This window comes from Centrocercus urophasianus, unplaced genomic scaffold (genome assembly GCF_019232065.1).
Source record: "Centrocercus urophasianus isolate 14NV4802_14NV808 unplaced genomic scaffold, USGS_Curo_1.0 seq_26, whole genome shotgun sequence".
NCBI lineage: Eukaryota > Metazoa > Chordata > Aves > Galliformes > Phasianidae > Centrocercus > Centrocercus urophasianus.
This window is the reverse complement of record NW_024884822.1, coordinates 5,780,407-5,800,234: the sequence shown is the minus strand read 5'-3', so window position 1 is coordinate 5,800,234 and position 19,828 is coordinate 5,780,407.

Genomic DNA, 19,828 nt, shown 5'->3' with positions numbered 1-19,828 from the left:
TGATCTGCTGGCTGTAGGTTTTTAGTAGAGAATAAGTATTAAAGTGCTCTGTTGGCCTGAATGCAGTGGTTTGACACGTAACATGCATGGACTCTGCCCCATTTATATCTGGTAGTGCTTTGCTTCACATAGTGGTGTAAAGTGTATAAAAAACATATAGGAACATCAGGAAAAAACTAGATGTATTTCTGGAGGCATGCATCACAAATATAGTTACTATTGCTTAATATAGTTAAATGCTATGAAAATATAGGTAGAATCACTTAATTTTTTATGTTTTCCCATCGTATCTGTTATACTGCTGGTTTGGTAATGTGGTTTTGTAGGATAGAATGTATTTACTGGGGAAACAAATAGTAGATAATGATTTTAATTTTTTCTTAATTATTTTTTCCCAGGCATGCTCACAGCTTTATCAATCAGTATCACAGAGAAACAGCAGATGGATTCGACATACAATCTGTGGTTTTTAAGAAATCATATGTGGTAAGCTTTCATAAAACTGCCTACTATTAATATTACTGCCTAGGTAATTTTGAAACAATTTTGTTTGGCCAACATTGTAAGATATGTGACCTGTATCCTGAGGCTATAATACTTTGAGAGATGGTAACTGTCCAAGAGCCTTCAAGGCTGAACGTGTTATTTCTCAGAATTCTGGAGAACAGGAAGAAGATTTGTCACTACTGAATTACTTTAATTTCAAGCAGTTCTTGAGCAAGGATTTCAGTTTTTTTTCTTTATGTTCCACCTAGCAGAGTGCAGTAGTAGCACTGAAAGATTTGCAGAAGTTGCAAACGATGCAGAAGGGGTTCTTATCTTGAAAGAGCCTGGTGTCATAAAAACAAAAATAAAAACGGTCAGACAAGTGTAAGGAGGGCTGTGCTGTTTTTTCCCCTCGTTTCCTTTGTCCTCTGCAATTGTGTCGGCGTATGATGCATCAGAAACCTTTTACCTTATTCAGCTGAGTCCTAGTGCAGATTATAAAAACATATTAGTGAAGATAGTTCATATGTAACACCAGAACTGTTTTCACATTACTCTCCTACGCAAAGAACTTGGCTGTGCTTGGAGGTACTCCAGCTGTATTTCAACAGTAGGCCAAACCGTACTCTGCCTGCACAGAGCCGTTCTGCTTGCTAGAGCCATGCTCATCTGTTCTAATGCTGCTTTCCCTGTAATGTCTTACACTTGTAGTGTACACTTGTTGGGAGGAAAAGGCATCAGGTTAGCCCTCTGGGTTGGCAGGATGAAGGGATACATATTGTCAGAGCTTCTTTTTATTGGTTTTAGTTTCCGTATTTAAGAGAGGTAGTGCTACTGTGTTTCAAAAGGCAGGAGAGGACAGAGCTGTTGCGGTTCCTGCTGTAAAACAGCGCGGCTTGTGTATTTACTTCATATGGTTGTGATTTTAACTGTGCTATACGGATAGTTCAGTTAGCTGCAATTCATTTTCCTAGTGCTGCTGTGCCCTGGCATAGAAGAATGGCGTTAAATTCAGAGCTTACAAGAAATTACCAATTTATACAAAGAGACTACTCCTTGAGCTAATGGGACATTGAGATCTAATAGCTTAGCCCAGCAGGCTTTTTGTTATGTTAAATTCAGACTTCTGTAAAGGATGGTCAGAAAATGGAAGATTTCCGCTTCCAAAACTTCGGGGAGATTAATGCTTACTGAAACCAACCCTGCTTTTCATCAAGTGTTGCTTATGGCAGGCAATTAGCATTAAAATGCTGAAAGCCATCTTTTAGTCTGTTGGAGTCCTCAGTAGTCCTTAGCGAAGCAGAGGAAGAGAACCTCGGTGTATGATTTGTTAACACCTCTCGAAGTTTCCTTGTAATAACAAACTGAGGAGGTAACCTCTAACCCGTCCAACCCAACCACTGCAAACGTGGGGGGAGGGAGGGTCTTAAAAATGATATATAACCAGCTCTTTGTCCATGTTATTTACGTGTTCAAAGGAGCTGCATGTGCTTGTAAAAATAAGTAAATAGAACATTTGTATGTTGTTCTACTCCAATGGTGAACAGAAATAGGATATCACAAGTAACCCTGAATGGGAATGCTGTTAGCAGTAGGCATGTAGATGCAGGATGAAACATGTTCATTGAACAGAAAAATGCTTGCTGTATAACTCTTCTCCAACCCGATCTTTGTTGATCACTATTTAATTTGTTTATTTTAAATGTAGTCTGTAGTCTCCTGAGGATAGGGTTTGTCTTTCTGTGGCTGGTTTGCATAGAGATTAGCATAGCTGAGGCCTTGTTTCTGTCCCCGAGCCTTTACAAACTGCCAAATGAAAATGAATGAAGTTAATGAAACAAATTGCACAATTTCTTTAGATTAAAATGAGTCTCTGTTCAGTGATTGGCAGAAAGGACAAAAGTAGAAAAGAAGGCATGAATTCAAGGGAGGAAGGAACTCATAAAATTGGAGTGCATAAAATGATGAATGTGAAGGCAGGAAAAATGCAAAGTTATTTGAAGATATATTAACAGACTGAGTGGCAGAATTTGCACTAAGCTTGAATTGAGTGAGTAAATGGATATGATGAGGTTGTGGTAAAAAGCAGAGGTGGCTCTATCACTGCATCAGTATACACTGGTGGAAGAATTGTGTTTCTAAGCTGGGTCATGGTAAGGATCAGGTCTGGCAGCCTTGTCTATTGAAATGCTTCTACTGCCAGATATTGATGCTGACTTTTTTCTGTCAAGGCCGAAAGGTCTTATTGCACTGAACTAAATATTAGTAGGAAATCTCAAAGTGTATGGATAATCACAGTGTGTATGTGCTTCACTTGTGCAGTGGTAACAACGTCATTCTGGGTGCATTGGGTTCAATAAACATACGCTGCCATGAGAGGTCCAACAGACAATGCAGGCACATCTACAAGGTTGAAATGGAACATTATATACCAGAGGCATGTCATGGAGCCAGTGAAGCCAAAACTGTTTTTTTTTTGCAGCAGACATAGCTAAATGGTAGCTGAGTATTTCTACCATTACAGGTGAAACAGCCTCAAGAATGGGCTGCACCCTGTAATTGCCTAGCAGCCAGAATTTGTTGTTACTGGTGTCCAAGGTGGCTAGATACACATGCATTCACTGTAGCTGTTGATGCTGCAGTTGATCTATATGTAGACAAATGGAAACCTTAAGTGATTATGTGGACTTACAAGAAGTCTTGATAGAATATCAGGTATTTTTTCCTGGTTTCTGGACTGTTATGTAAGAATTTTAGGTTAGAAGTTTACAATTTGAAGCTCTAACAAACTTACTCAGGTTCTGTGACTCCACACATCACAGGGATTGTATGTTATCAACCAGCAACTCCTATCTTTCCTGTCAAGAGTAACACTAAGAAATAATGCACTTTGGGAAATGCAACATTGTTCCACTTGTTGATTGGGATCATAGTGGCAACAGATTCCTGTGGCTGTCATAGTGACAACAATTTCTTGTGACCCTGAGCAAAATCTGAGTCTCATAAAAACCCTCAGTAGGTCATGGTTTAAGGACCATGGTTTTATACTGAATTACTTTAAAATGGATTTAGTAACACAATGTTTGCCAGTCAAGCTCCACAACTGTGACGTTTTCAAGGCTTCTGTATTCAAAAAGAAAATAAATGTGACCAGCGAAAGCTGATGTGCATAAGTAATTCAGAAGAGGATAAGCACGTAATAAAGGTTGGGTCTTGGTTGTGTGCTGCAGACTTGCTGCTTCAGGAAAGTAGTGCTCTTAAAACAGTTACTTTCTGGAATACCATTTTTGATTGTGGAGGAAAAAAAATGTTTTATGTCCTTACGAGTACTGAGCTCCTATTGCTGGGTTTGTGAATGATCATAAAGGATTTATAAAATCTCACTGTAAGCAGGCATGCCCTGAAAGTCTGCTCTGGAATATGAAAAGTTAACTAGCAGCTATATTTCTCAGGAACAAGAGAAGAAATCAATGACTGGGGCTCTGCCCGATGTCTGTGTAAAATTGATTTAAATCAATTACCGTAGATTGAGTTGCTTAAAAAATTACAAATATAAGTGAGCCCTTGGGGCAAGACACTGGCATTAGCTCACTGCTGATGTGCCTCATGCTTGTTTTATAATTTTTAGAAAGTGTGGTCTGAAGCTACTTCCTGCACTGTCATGTAATCTCACTGATGTCAGTCATCTTCTGAAATGAGTGCCTCTGTAGGTACATGAGATATCCACACAGTATCTCCACGCATTGAAATAAAATAAAGCAAATTCAAGGTGCAAAATTGAATCTCATTTTATATTCTTATTTCATATATCATATTTTAGTATCAAATACCTTATGTCCCATCTTACGAGGGTGCATGCATTATAACTGTCTTTAACAAAAAATCATTTTAGTATGAACTAAAAAAAATTAATATGCACCAAAAGCTGGTATGTAGTGTCTCACAAACCATGGTTGTTATATTTGAGCGATTAACTTCCTGATTATAGCTTATTCTTAGTACATCAAGTACCAGCTCTTTTCCCACAGAAGCCTGTCAGTATTAAGAGCTGTAGTAGGGAACGAATCAATTCATTTATGGATCAGTTTTTAGTGCCCTGTTGTGATAGGTTTTACTGAGACTTGGAGTCTCAGTAAAGCAAGATTAGTCTTAAACGTAACCAAGAAATCAAAGCAGAGTTGACAAATTGTTTGGAATGCATTGTCAGACTTAGTCAGCCTTTGCAGTGCTCTGGACATGAGATGTATCCATGTAGCTACAAGAAGCTGCTGGGCTGGGGTGCTGCACACCAGCAGCCTCGTGCCTGATTTGGGTGTGAAATAACTCCAGTTCCTTCTTGCTGGAGCTGCAAACGTTTCAGTGGGCTGACAGCTCCTCTGACTCCTCCTTCATCAGGCAGAGAAGTGCATCTTTTCTGCTGCATGGGGTAGATTTGATTTGGAATACACTTAAATGGATAACGTGGACTAATTGATAAGGAAAGTTTGTTTTTCAAGAGCGTTTTGGTCAGAGGGTGACAAATTTACATGACCTAATTTAGGTGCCTAAACTAAATGGCTGGTTTATGAGCTCTGTAGTTAGTGGGGAGATGAAGCACTCTCAGGAGAGTGATTCAGAAGGGTACACTAAGCTGGTTTGAAATGATCTCCTCAGTGGAACATCTGTCCTTCTGACTCTACAGGTATGTTCACTGCTCAATTTAAACATGGGAATTGTGTACCCTCAAAACCCGAGGAAAGGTCTACAAGTGTTAACAAGGCTTTTTGGGGGAAATTAGTGACTAATCTGTTGAGGCATTTAGCTGTGTTTTCTCTCAGTTTGAGCTCTAAGGCCAAATATTTTTGAAAGCTTAAAGGCCTTAGGCTCTTCTATTAATTTTGTGACTAAACCAGGACTTAATGCAATTTCCAAATCTTTATCCATAAATTAACACTTTCATAGAAGTTTTTCAAACAGACTTAAGTATTATAGAACTATTCTTATCACATTTTTCTTATTTTTTTGTGAAAGATTAATTTTCCTGTTTTAAAACAATGTTGGTTGTGTTTTCCATGGTTTGCAAACTTTTGTTGATTCTATTAGTGCCCAGAGCTGTGTGCTTGGGGGCTGTTGCCTGGATTGAAGATCCAAATACTCTGAGATCTTGTTACCGTTAGATATTAAATTCTTCTTTTCTTCCTGCTCAAAGGTCTTGTTTAGCAAACAGAATGGAATATATTCTCACTCATGTTTTAAGTGGTATTTTAGCCAGGATCTTATAGTGTTTTAGCATAAATACAAGGTGGTATTGAAAAAATTGTAACATAAAGGAAAACATTTGCTCAAATAGTCTAAGCTGTCTATCCTGTGGGAATGTAAACCACTGTATATTTTGTCTTGGATTTGGAATTCTGTTCTAAATTTCACTCAAGTGTAATGTTGGAAAAAAAAAAAAAAAAACCAAAACCCACCCACAAGTGTTATGAATCCTGGGGTATGCTAATTTTTACCAAGTCTAACTGCTGCTTTTGCACCATCATCGTGTGTCTATTCACATTTATGGCTTTTTGCAAGTGAAAACTAAGATTTTAGTTCCCAGGTGATGAAATTATAGGAAAGCCATAGGTGTTTTCAATGTGTCAGAAATATTTCCAGTCAAGCTCCCTAAGTTTTATTGGGAATGGAAGAGCAACTGTGCCTTGCTAAGAACACTGTAGTTGTGAAACTCTCCTGTGGCTCCTCAGAGTCCTTTAACTGTGGGTATGGCTTATTTCTCTTAAACACAGACATGGCTTTCATGTCTGGAGGATTGCTCAATATAGCAGAAAGCTTGTTAAGGTTTGGCTCTCGTGGATATTGAATGATTTGTGATCTCTTTAAGGATCTTCCATCTGGTTGTTAGATTTTTAGCTCCTTTCTACCAAGAATCAGATAATTATCCTGGATTCTCTGAATCTTTACCTCTTCAATTTTAAATGGAGAAAAAACTTTGAAAACGTATCATTTCTTATTTTATAGTTATTCGTTTTTTTTTCTTTTCAGTGAAGTTTATAGCACTGTTTGTGTCAGTTACTCCCTTAAATATGGTCCTGATGTGGTAAGCATGTCAGGACCTTACCTGAATTTCTGTTGGAGGTCCCTAGAGCATGCTCAAATGATTTACTGAGTGACTCAGTTTTCCCCTGAATCAGTGCTAAATCAGCATCCTACCCGAGCAGTGGCTCATGCAGCATAAGAGTTTGCTCATGAAAGCTATTAGTGAATGGTTCTTTTTATAGATGCTGCATTCTGATGGAATAAGGCTTTCCAAAGCGAGGCCTTGTCGTGCAACTTGCAGTTCTCATAGTGCAGTTTAGAACTGTAGCAGGTGTTTGCAGGTACCCTTGCTGCTGTGGCAGAATCTCTTCGAGCTGCTGCAGCACCAGTAATTAGCTTTCTTTTTCTTTTCCCTGTATGGTTTCCATGGCAAAACCAGTCCTTGGAGGTACTGTGTTTGAGAGGCAACTCAAGCTCTCCCAGTATTTTTCCTAGGATATTGGTCTTGGTGACTTTGGTATTTTCTTCTGTGTATTTTTTCTCTGCAGTTGAATTGAATGCAGTCGCCTTAAGTGCAAAGCTGTGGTTGGATTGCATACTGCAGCAGGATTGGATCTTAGCCACTTTTGCATCTGAGGGAAAGGTTGAGAAGGTCCCTTTAGGTTTCATCTACCTGCCTTTGTGTCCTGTTTTATCATGTGATGGGTACTGCATCGAGCCATGCGGGTGATGTTTTTGGAATCACTAGGCTACTTCTGAATCACCTAAAGATTCATTTGTGTAAATGGCAGTGTTCTGCCAAATTTGCTAATGATTTATACCACAATAATTAATGATGTTTCCTTCTTCCTTAGCTTGTGAGTTCCAGTTAAGAACACCTAATTCAATAAATTCTGTGTATTATGTGCGGCCATTTAGAAATTACTATGAAAGGGGCTACCTGTAAGTAAGGCTGTGTAAATATCTGCATTCTGAACTCTAGCTTAGCACTCTGTCTCATCTCTTTTGGACACTTATGGAAGAGAATGTTTCTAGATTTCTGTCTGAAAAGCATTAAATGAATAAATAGAAACAAAAGATATGTGGCTAATTTGTCACAAGCCAAGCACTCTGCAGCTCTTAAGTCTCCAGCTGGCAAAATATAATTGCAGCGTGATTAAAACATCACAAATTATACTTCAAGTAACGCAGTGTGTCTTGTAAATACTATGGATGCAAGTGAGTTTCAGAATATTTCTTCAGAAACAGGATAGTCTGTATGGCTAAAAATTCAAAAAAAATGAATGACAGTACAGAAAAATACAACTAGTTATTTAAAGGCTATCTAAACAAATGCATATTAAGGGAATAAAGATGCAATCTTCAATCTGACGTTGCCAGACTCTTCTGTTCTCACTCGTGCAAATTCTGTTTTTCTTGACTTGTTCCTACTTTTTTCCGTTTTCTAGTTGAGGTACAAGTACAATTATTTTTTCCATGAAAATGTCCTGCTCCATTAATTTTCGTTTCATTTTTCCTCAATCTCCTTTAATTATTTAAGAATGCTGTTTCTGAGAAAGCCCCTTGGAATGTTTGTGGCAAATAAGCACTGCCATAAGGACTAGTTAAATATGTGGCTGAAAAATGCTTAATAAGAATTAAAGAATGTTGCAGCTAAGAAAGATCTTCAGTCTTATGTGAAGATTGCAGCAAGAAAATATATTGTACAAATCTTTCCTGGAAATCTATAAGTAGACCAAATCCTTCACGTTCCTTTCAGCCCATCAGTAGTTTGTAGGCTTTGTGTCAGTGGAATCGCATACAACCTCGTCTCCTTATGGGATGAGCACAGCAAATTTTGGTTCTTTGTACCAGAAAATGGAAGCTGGAAGCATCTGTTCAGCATCTCTGGAAAAAACGTATTTTCTACTGGCTGTTGGTCACCTCTTTGGCAGAAAAAATTATTGGAGGTCAGGGTAACTAAAAAAGTAATAATCCAATAGCAGTTGGTATTTGGTTGAAGTATTACACTCTCAATTATAAATACCTAATCTTATTATCCAAGAGAGGATTCTGCACTTTATTGTGTTACTCATTTTAAGATATCTGGCATCAGATCTGTTGTTTAGGATCCTTTGAGTGTTTTGGTTTAATATTAGTTGTTTACAGACTGTGGGTTAGATGTTAAATAATTATTTTCATTCTTGCTGAAGAATTCCTGCTGCAGGGGGAGATCTAGGAGATTCACTGTTCTTTTGAAATCTGCCTTGGAGTACATCTATATTCAAATTTGTGTGTAACGAAATAGTAAAGGGACAAAGATGGACACAAAAGCTGTTACACTCGGGTTGGGCAGCCACAACTGTTACATACAAGTTGGATTATGATTTTGTTTCTGTTGTGGCTTTTTGGGTGGGGAATGGGGTGAGAAGTTAGGGAACCTGTCTGTTAGATTTGCATACCTGCTGGGGGGCAGGTTACTCGTGGAACTAGGGAGAAAGTGTTTTCAAGGATATTCCTGTCCCTCTGTTTCTTTGTTCAGTAGATGTAACAGTGAGTTTTGAAGTCTCCTTTTGTCTGACTGTACTGGGGGGAAAAACAAACAACTTTAAAGGCATTTAAAATGTAGATTGAGAGTTTTACTTGCCCATTTTGGTGTTCATTTCTTTCTGTTACTGAGCCCATATACTACCTAAGTCAACTGGGATTTGTAAACAAGCCCGTAAATGATACAGGCATGTAACTCAGCAGGGCTGGTTTGGCATGCAGCGTGTTGTAACCCAAGTTGCTCTAACAGATGGTATAAATCCACTCCAACTACTCTGTGTACCTCAGTACTTCAAACTATTGCCTCTCCTATGAGAGAGAACTCTTCTACAAGTCTTTATAAGGAGGATTTTTGCTTCTCTGTAAACCAATCATATGTTACTCACTTCACAACAGAAATGAGACCAAGTTTCTCAAAGGGTGTTTCAGCTGACTGATTGCATTCTGTTAAGATGATGCTCTTGAATCATAACCATTTTGAAGTTGTTTTGTTGGGAATGGACTAGACTGCTCTAAGTGCAGGTACTTTTGACACCAAACCCTGGTTGCAGCTTTTACCTGCTACTGTAATACAAATAACTGCATGAACTGACAGATTTTGCAGCTTTTCCTGCAGCAGCAGAAAGAGCATTTGTATTGTGTATAAGCATTGCATTTTATCTTCCTTGAGTAGTAAACCCAGATTATACCTTTGATGTTCTTCTCCTGATCCCTGACTCTGTGTGAAAATACCTGTTTCACATTAATGCCCACATTGTTCAAGAGTTAATCGATTTGACATAGCTTATGGGTTGAAACATGTATGCTGCTGGCATGCAGGCATGTAATGCATTACTGGTATGCACAATCTTCACTCCTTGCCATTGTTTGGAAATTTCACCCTAGCTCCAGTGATAAATGGGGAGGCTTAAACTGAAGTATGGGTGAGCTAGTATGGCAGTTCATTTTGGAATTCTTATGTAACTTCCTGAATTCTGTAAGTCTATTTCGCTTCAATAACGATATGTCAAAATGATGATTTTTTCTTTGGCTGTGGAAATGCAGTAACATTTCTGAGGCTGTGGCCTACATCTGTAGACAAGCTCTGACCCCACGTGCAATAGCACCTGCTGCTATTGAGGTGTGGCTTTTCCTTAGCTGTAGTCCTTGGAGATAAAGCTTCTGTTGAATGGGAATAACAAGAATGGTAAAATCCTACTTTGTCTATTAGTCAGGATTTTGTGCTGGCATAGTCTAAGAAGGCAGGACAGTAACAGAAGTAGAATTGATCAGTAATCATTTGGAACCATTCTTCTTCCCTAGCTGAAGTGAACACGAGTTGTCTGCACACCCCTGACATGGTCCTTCTTATGACTCATTATAGCTTCAGTTTTGCTGGCTGTGAGATTTGGACAGTAACTTTTCATTCATAGGAGTGTAATGAGGATTTAATTGCAATGGACATTTAAAAACAACTTGAGGATAAAATGTGCTGTAATATTATCCTTGATGAAGACACAGTAACAAGATGATTAGTCTTTCAGATGCATCCAGTTAATCTATAAATTACAAATTATTCCCTACTACCTTAATTCTTGCTGCCTCTTGTGATAGAGATTTTGTAGTTGTTAAAAGGCAAGAATAAATGTGAGCAGAGGGCATTGTAACCAAGTCTTTCAAGCCTTTCCTCTCCACCTAAATAGGCCAAAGAAGCAGTGAAAGCTGTAAAATATTACTTAGCAATGTCATTCAATTAAATACTGTTTTTTGGAAGAAGGAGAAAAAACAACAACAACAAAAAAAAAACAACTAATATTGAAGTCTGTGGTTCCCATGTGATGAAAAAGCTACTCTGAGCTGGAATCTTCCCAAACCATATAATCACATCAGTACAGCAATATTCAGGGCAATATTCATTTTGATGTAATTCCACTGACTTCTTAATTTGATTGCATCAGGGATGAATTTGTCCCTCCTGGTGTCTGTAGGTGCACACACACGCACATACATGCAAGCTGACAACAGTTAGAGGAGTCATGGCCCATTTGTGTGTGCTGGTGTCTGATGCTCAGATTTCATCCTTCTATCAGATGTTCAGTCCTTTAACTAAAATCAGAGCAGTTTTGGATGGCAGACTTTTTTTCCAAAGATTTTTTTGGTGACATTTTACTACAGGATTATTTTTCATTTTTGTTTTGTCTGTTTTTGTCTTTTTTATCCATCCTCGTACTGCCACAGGCCTCATCTGACATATGTGGTTTCCAAGAAATGCCATCATAGGCAAATGTTTTCTGCTTTTCTGATGCTGAAAATCTACCTCAGACATCATATATCAATCTACTATTTTAAATAAAAATATTAAATTGTTTCTAGTGTTTAATAGAAATGTCAAGGTTATTATTAATCTTAAAATACCAGATATTGAGAAGCAGTATATGAGGAACTAATCCAGAGAGATTGCTACTGGTCAGCCTTCTTAGTGAGTGGGGCTGTAGCAAGGGAGGAGAATTTGTTGACCTTATGTACTTCCTTTCAGTGATCATACAAATGTTAAGCTTCTGAAATTGAGTTCATTCTCCTCCTCTCATCTCCTCCCCCAAAAGTTTGCTAGTTGAAGACATTGATGCCATCTCATTAGTTGTCTAAGGGGATACACATAGTGCTTAGCACTGAAGCTGAGTTCTCCCATCGCACTTCATCTTTAACTATGAAGTTCATCCCAAAGAATTGGAAATCTTGAATCTGGAAAATCTGTCATGTGCTGAACAGCTTTTCATCTGAATCAAGAACTGTGTGGTACGTGGAGTTTCAGGTGGGAAATGCCTTCCTTCCCCTAATAAGAAAAAATAGCTGTGCTGAAATGCTATATTGTCAGATGCCTTAATTCCATCAGCAGTTTTGTGTTTGTGACAACAAGGCTTGGGACCTTCCCTGAATTTGTAGAGACTTTTCTTTGCTAAAACTCTGTGAACATTAAGTTTGTAAGGGGGGAAATGCTGTACTGCTTTCAAATCACAAACGTTACCCTTACATTAGCAAAATATGCTTGGCATGCAGTAACTTTGAGTGCCTCCTGAAATAAGAGCATGTAAAAAAGATGCAGTCCGGACTCAAATCTGCTGAGTTCAGTCATTAACACAGTGAAATGGGAATGTGAAACTTATGTCCTGATTCCTAAGATATCTGTACTACTGGACATGCTATTTCTTTCTAGGTCTTAAACCATTTTGTTCTTTTCAGTGCATTATATTGTATTCTCTTACATACTTTTATTCTTGTCAGCAAATGAATTTGTGGATCTGAAGTTATAAAACCTTCTGTGCTGAGAGTACTTCAAGAACAAAGAAGCGTCCACCACTAGTACTGCACATCTGATTTGCTTCTGTTCTTATCTAATACCTCATCTAGTTCCAGGTGGGATCAGTTCATGGATAGCTCAGGCTCAGCTTATCTTCTTGTCAGAGCTCATCAGCAGTTCTCACCATGGCCAATGGCAATCCAGTTCCTTTGGTAACATCAGGTCACCTTACTTACCTTTACCAAATTATCTAATGATAACATGTAACTCTGAGAAAATGCTGTTTGCAAGTGGTTTGTTAATCAAGAGCAGATTTTCCAAGCTAAAAGCTTGCTCTGTTTTTTCTTAAGGATATGCTTAGTTGTCAGTGGTTGGGAAGTTGTGTTGTCTTCATTCAGAAACTCTTTTAGCTGAAGCCTTATAGCTATAGGAAAAATATTCCATCATTCCAAAAATAAACTAGGTTGTGCTTGTGATGCTGTAATCAATAAACCACTGCGGTTTGTTAGGCTGGGACAAGTGCTTGGCAGCCAATCCACAAAGCTGTGTCAGGGGTTGTTAATGTAACAGACTTAATTATCCTTTTGCTGATAAGGACGTGTGGTGGTCAGTGGGAAAAAACTGCAATATAATGAATGTTGCCTTTCCCAAAGTTTTGGGAATGTAGAATTAATTTCCATTTTTGATTGGTCTTGTCACAAGCTGGTTTATGAAATCACAAATACAAGAAAGGCTGTCACGGTTTTATGATTTTTGGTTATTGGCGTTCCATCACAACACCTCTGTCACAGTGTCATTCAGCCTAGCTTAGCTGTGACTTCTGCACCTCTGTCCATTGGCACCTCAAAGGCACATGAATAATATAGCTAGAACGGATCTTGGTCATTTGCAAAATGTGTTGTTTGTTTGTTCCTTTTAACTGAAGCTGATAAGGTACGAGTGGCTAGGTCGTACATTTCAGCTCTTGTGTTTGTAGTTTGTCATGATTATTGTCTGTGCTCTGTGTGACAATTGATATCAGTGGAATTTTTGCCAAAGTGTAATGAGCAAAACTGGATTTTTGTTGATGTTCAGAGAAGGCTGTTTTGGCAGCAGGAATCGTGAAGAGTTTTGGCAGACTGTTCAGGGACATCGAGCAGGGTTTCAGAGCATTTCAGTGAAGTGTAAAGTGTTGCTTTATAGAAGCGGTCATTTCAAGGACCGAAGTGGGCAGGCTGTTACCCCACAGAACGCTGTTACCCTGTGATCCTGTTATGCTGTTCTCCAGAGCCACGTGTGGGCTGTGGGCCTGGCAGGCCGATTTCAGGACTGTGTGAATGTGCCATGTGTCAGAAAAACTGCCATGAGATGGTTCAGATTTCTGCAATTCTTGCTAAAGCCCCATTTTTTCCTACTGTGAGAGAGCATCAGGAACACCTGTGTTTTTATCATGTACCAATGTCCTGTCATTTTCTGACAGGTCAGCAGCAAAACAGAGTCTACTGAGTCTATGTGTAGCACTTTTGACAAAATACCTTGCTCTACTTTTCTACGAAATATCAGTAGGCCACGGATTGCAATGTTGTAATTGAAGCTTGTAATATTATTTTCTAGGCAAGTGGTCAATTTCACCACAGTTGTTGTGTTTTTTTTCCCCCTTCGTTTTCCTTTTATTGGCCAATTTAAATACTGAAGAACAAGTTGTGAAGTTATATACCTGCCTTAAGGAAGGAAGCTTGAATGGTGGTGCTCATTAGGTACTGCAGACTCTGAAATGGTAGTAGGATGCGTGAAAATAGTGCAGACTGTTTAAACGCAGTACCTTATTTCACTGGTGCAGTAGCAGTATTGGCTGGTTTCAAGTTAGCTGTGCAGTATTAGCATCTCTGGAAACAAGAAAATCTGTATTATAAAAGTTATCTTACTGAAACTCCCCCCTCATATTCTTCCAGCTTAGAATACAGAAAAATTCAAGCCTTCAGCAATTGTTTCACCAGCCTTATGAGGAAGTGTATTGCTGTAACTATGCTGCGTTTCTCTCAAGTTACACTAATCTAATTCCCCATGTGGCAGCTTATCACAAAATGGAGCCAAGCCTGCTGTACCTAGGATATGCTGATGTAGCTGTGTAGCACAGTTTATTTCTACAGATGGAGTTCCTTCCTATTATAACTGAAACCACCATGCTCAATAACACATAGCCTACAAGGAAAAGATGCCTTTGCCGCCCTAAACATCTTTCTTTCCACTGGGATGGTTGGTAAGAAGTGTAGTTGTTTTTCCTCCCTGTTTCTAATAGGTAGAAGGATGCAGAAATGGAAAAGCTTTAAAAATACCTTTTCCCCAGGTTGGTTTATACAAATTTGAAAGATGTATACATTAAATCATAAATTAAATAGCAGGAGAGATGCTTTCTTCTGAAAATGAAGAGCATATAATTACTGTTGGTGGGGTTTTTTTGTTGATGTTGTTGCTCTTGTTTGTAAATCTTACCAGATTATAGGATTTCTCTATTTACATTCAGTCAAATTAATAGAATAAGAAGAGAGAAAAACTGTTAACAAATAAATGCTACTGACACATTCTATTAATTATAGGGAAAAGACAGAGAACTGAAGCAATCTGCATCTCATACAAGGTTCATTCTTTGTGTTTTTGAGGTCTACGCCTTAGATAATTAATGCTTGGAGCACCACTGCAATTTTGGTATTGCTTCTCTCCCATCCCCCCCAACTGAACATTGTGTCAGTTAGATGTTATGTTTACTGAGTGTTCTATCACTGTCCTTGTTCTTCAGTCTGGCATGTGTCTGCTGTTTGTTCTACTTCAGCATCCATCTGAATGACAAAAATGTTATGAAATGCAACTTAGATTTCATGATGTGTACTGTCATCAAGTGATACATTTCTGTAGCAAAAAGAGTGTGGTGAATCATACAACACAATACAGGTACATGTCTGTGTCCTAGAACAATGAACAAAATGTCAGACACAACGGGACTAATCAGAGGGAAAAAAGGACTTATTTTCACTCTCTTCGCCTAGAAACTGTGAAACTACAATACATTTTAATGTAGCGTTTTTGTACTTCTAAGATTTGTGGTAACAAGTATTTGTCAGCTTGGCTGCTTTTGAGTATCTTTGATATCTCTGTTCAGGTAAAATGTGTGGTAATTTCAAGAGGAGTTTGACAGGCAAAGAACTGAACAAGCAGCCAGTGAAGCCCTCGGAATTTTGCCCTGTGTTTTTCACTTGCTCTACAGAGTACTCACAAGTGTAAAATAGACTTTGCAACTATTGTATATGAGTGTTTTAAGTTCTTGTGTAGACTCCTCTGTTAAAATAAGTGATGAATATTAGTGACAGAGTGGAGTCTCAGCAATGGAGTCTCAGCTGATGACACCACGCTGAGTTGTGCAGCTGATATGAGGAAAGGAAGGGATGCCATCCAGAAGGACCTGAACAAGCTTGAGAAGTGAGCCCACAAGAACCTAATGCGGTTCAACAAGATCAAGTGTAAGGTGTCACTTTAGAGTCAGGGCAGTCACAAATGCACGCAGATTGAGAGAAGAATTCATTGAGAATAGCCCTGTGGGGAAGGACCTGGGGGTCCTGGTGGACTAAAAGCTTGACATGAACCAGCAGTGTGCACTCGCAACAGTATCTTGGGCTGCATCAACAGAGGGTTGGCAGCAAGGTGAGGGAAGGGATTGTCCCCTTCTACTCTAACCTCGCTGTGCTGCATCTGTGGTACTGCATCCAGGCCTTGGGGCCCCAGAGCAAGAAAGATGTGGAGCTGTTGGAGTGGATCCAGAGGAGGGCCACAGAAATGCTTGAAGGGCTGGAGCACCTCTTCTGTGGAGAAAGTTTGAGGGACCTGGGCTTGTTTAGCTTAGAGAGTCAGGGAGACCTCATTGTGCCTTCTACACAGCTCCTTAAAAGGAGCTTGTGAACAGGAGGGGGACTGACTTTTTTACACAGTCTGATACTGTGCTGTGGTTTGGTTATCACGAGTGACAGGACATAGTGATAGGACGAGGGCGGAATGCCCAGAGAAGCTGTGGATGCCCCATCCTTGGAGATACCCAAGGCCAGGTTGCATGGGGCTGTGAATAACCTCATCTGGTGAGTGGCAACCAGCCCATGGCAGGAGGAAGGGTTGGAACTAGGTGGTCTTTAGGGTCCCTTCCAACCACACCATTCTGTGATTCTATCTTATAATTCGGAATGGTGATTGCTGTCTTAATATCATGTAATTAAGGAAATTTGCTGCTCTCTCACTATTTCTTTCTATCATGGATTAAAACTTGAAAGTAAATATGTATGAATTTCTAAAATTTTTATCTCTGTGGTACAAGTGAATTTTTTTTTCTTCAATTTTTTAAGGTGTTTTTTTTCTCCATGGCAAGTTGAGTATGAAAGACGATCATGATAGCCTTTATGTTTTTCCCTCAGAATAAAACCAAACTGGCTGATTGATGCAGGCTTAGACCTGTGATAGACCACATAAATACTGCCTTCTGTTTGTGTTGGAAACCAGGAATTCCTTGTCATTTCAGTAGGAAGATCATAGTTACTATTTGACTATGGTTTTTCTACATTAATCTTTCTTTGATTCTAACTTTTGAAGTCACTCAAAGTGAGTCACATCTGGCCAAGCCAGAATAAGCTCTCAAACTGATCTCAATTGATGGAAAATATGAGTCAATTCAGAGAGTTAAGCAAGTAAAGCCAGTCATAAGCATGAAACAGCTATCGAAATGTCTGTGATTCAATGGGAGAGAAGGTCCACGCAGTGAATCAAAACTGAAGCTGAATTTCAGATCTTGTCCATCAGTAGAGCTGGGGAATATCCACAAGCAAGGTACGAGAGCCATGAATGGGGAGGAGAAATTGACAGATATTTATGTTGTGTGATTGCTTTTGGGTTAACATAAAGCAAAACACCTAGAAAGGAATAGGTTTGGCCTGTGACTTGGACGGTCTCTTTTAGGGAGGGAATATGAGAAGTAAATAACACCGTGGAACTAGGCAGAGGACTCCACACTCTGAAGTCAGATGATGATGTCCTGGCACATCTTATAGTGGCAACCCATGTGGCGCGTTCGTTAACACTGTTGCCAACTATATCAGCCTGTGTGCACATATTGCAATTAATAACTGTGCTTTCTCAATAGTTCTGGGAAAATCTGTGCTACTGTCATGTACCACAGAGAATAGTTTCTGTTTTGCACAAGCTGCAGTTGGCTGTGGGAAAGCAACTTTTGCAGAGACTTAGAACGTGAGACTTAATATTGTATAGCAACCCATCAAATGTTATTTTTTTAAATTTGCTTTGTTTTTTGACAGTAGTAATTTGCTGTTGTTCATGATCACAGGCAAAATACAGTGCAAGTGCTGAGTCAAGAAGTGTTGCTACACTAGAGTTGGCTCTGTAAGCATGGTTACAAAATTCGATGAAAATTCCTTATATAAAAACAGGACCTTGGTGATCGTTTTAATTTTCAGTTAGGTCCATGTGAAGACAAAATTCTTTTCTGCTAGTTCTTTTCTCCTCATTGTAGCTTATTGCTTCTGCTTCATTGCTGCAGTGTTCTTTGCTAATGCAGTAAATCTGGAGACCTAATGGTCCACAAGCCCCTCTGAGGGCAGCACTGACTTTTAAAATATTCATTTCTATGCGGATCAGGGATATCCCAGTCTGGCTGTAATCAGAGGAAGAAGGAAGGAGACAAATAATCACTGAATACGACTGTTTAGGGAGCAATTTGTGTCAAAAAAACAGTCAGCAGCAAAGGTGGATATGAGCTGGTGTTGCACCCCCAAGCACAAGTAAGAGTGATGTGGGCTTGTTTGATAGTCATAATGGTATAATTGCTTCTTTCTATTCCTTCATCCTTTAGCCAGCTGCTGCTCCCTTACTATGCTGAAATGCCTGTTGTTTCTCTCTAACTGCTGAGTAATGTAGGGCTAGTGAAAGGTCCAGACCGACAGCAGTGCGATCTGCTCTGCTTCATATTCAGACAGCAGCTACAGCCTGAGCCCTGACAGAGCCCCTTACTGCAGGGGGGAGGTTCAGCCCTGACCTACAAGGACAAATCACAAGACAGGGGATCCTACTGGACAGTTCAGTTCTTGGTGAATTTTGTTTGTCAGAATGCCAGCTGTGAGTGAATTGCGTGTTCTGGAAAAGCAGCATGTCTGTACTTCCAGCCAGAGACCGGTTCGTAGCCTGAGTTATTCCAGATGGAATAGACCTTTGTGCCATGAAATGGGCTTTCAGTGAGTCTCCAGCCACTGGGAATTGAACTGACTATGAAATTTATCTCATCCAGGCTTAATGAACAGTCGTCAGGTAGTAATGATCCTACCAATCTTGATTTAAATAGCAAAGGTTGAATTCCTTATCCCTAGAGTAATTTTTTGTGCCATTCAAACCTCATCAAACTATCTTGGTGGAAATGATTTAAGCTAGCACGCTGTTCTGCATGTTGGCAGGCAGCTAAGGGAATGGTGGATCAATTACTGTTGCTCGCTCATAGCGCATTAGGTACCAGGAACTTCCTTGTGTGCATCAGTTCTTGCAGGCAGATGTGTAACTCTGGGCTTTCTCTTTTAATGCTTGAGGATAGCAATACAGCAAGGATGTGTCTGTCAGTGCCACGTCCTGCGTGTAAATTCTCCAGGTTTTTTTGAGAGGTATTTGAACATTCATTTTATAGTGGAGAAAACAAATATACATGTATAGAAACATGTCTGACTTGGTGTGAGGAAAATAAAACAGAGGCCACAGCAACTCCAGAGCTGGCTCAGCCAAGCAATGTCACATAAAAAATTAAAGAAAGAAGGCTTTATTTGGATCATGTCTGTATGTAGGGCACAATAACTTAAGAGAAAGCCCTGAGCAGGCAAAAAGCTTTCAAAAAAATAAAATCCCATTATTGTAGGAGAAGGGCTCTTTCTCAAACAGATGACTGAAAATTAGTACCAAAAGAATTTCGGTAATCAATGCTTTTATCAGTTAGTCATGTTTCCACTCACCAGAGGCTGAGTAGAGGACCACCTGCACTGGTTGTGTTCTCAGCCTGTCTCCTGCTTGTGAGCTTTTCCAGTTCACTGCAGCAAGACACTGGGAAGCTGATTCAAGCCATTTCTCTTCCTGAATTGCTGTGCTTTGTTGACCCCATGTAAATCAAATCTAGCTTGATCATCCTTCCTGAGGAATAAAGAGGTAAATACAAGTCAGCTTCTCTTACTTTGCACGGCAGCTTCTCGTGACAGCCTTACATTTCTGGTTTTCCTCAGTCCCTAATTACGGGATCTGAACAAAAACCTCTCCTGCTGCTCCCTGGTTTGTGAACATCACTCAGTGACCAACAGCCCGCTCTGGTGATTCTGTGCTTCTATGCAAGAATTACTCCTTTATGCAGGGATCTACATAGTCAATGTCTTTTCTCTAACAATCTACTTTTCAGCTTAGAGAAGCCTGAAGAGGGAAAGGAAAACAGATCTGCCATCTAGCCCTGCGGCCATCCTCTATGCAAGC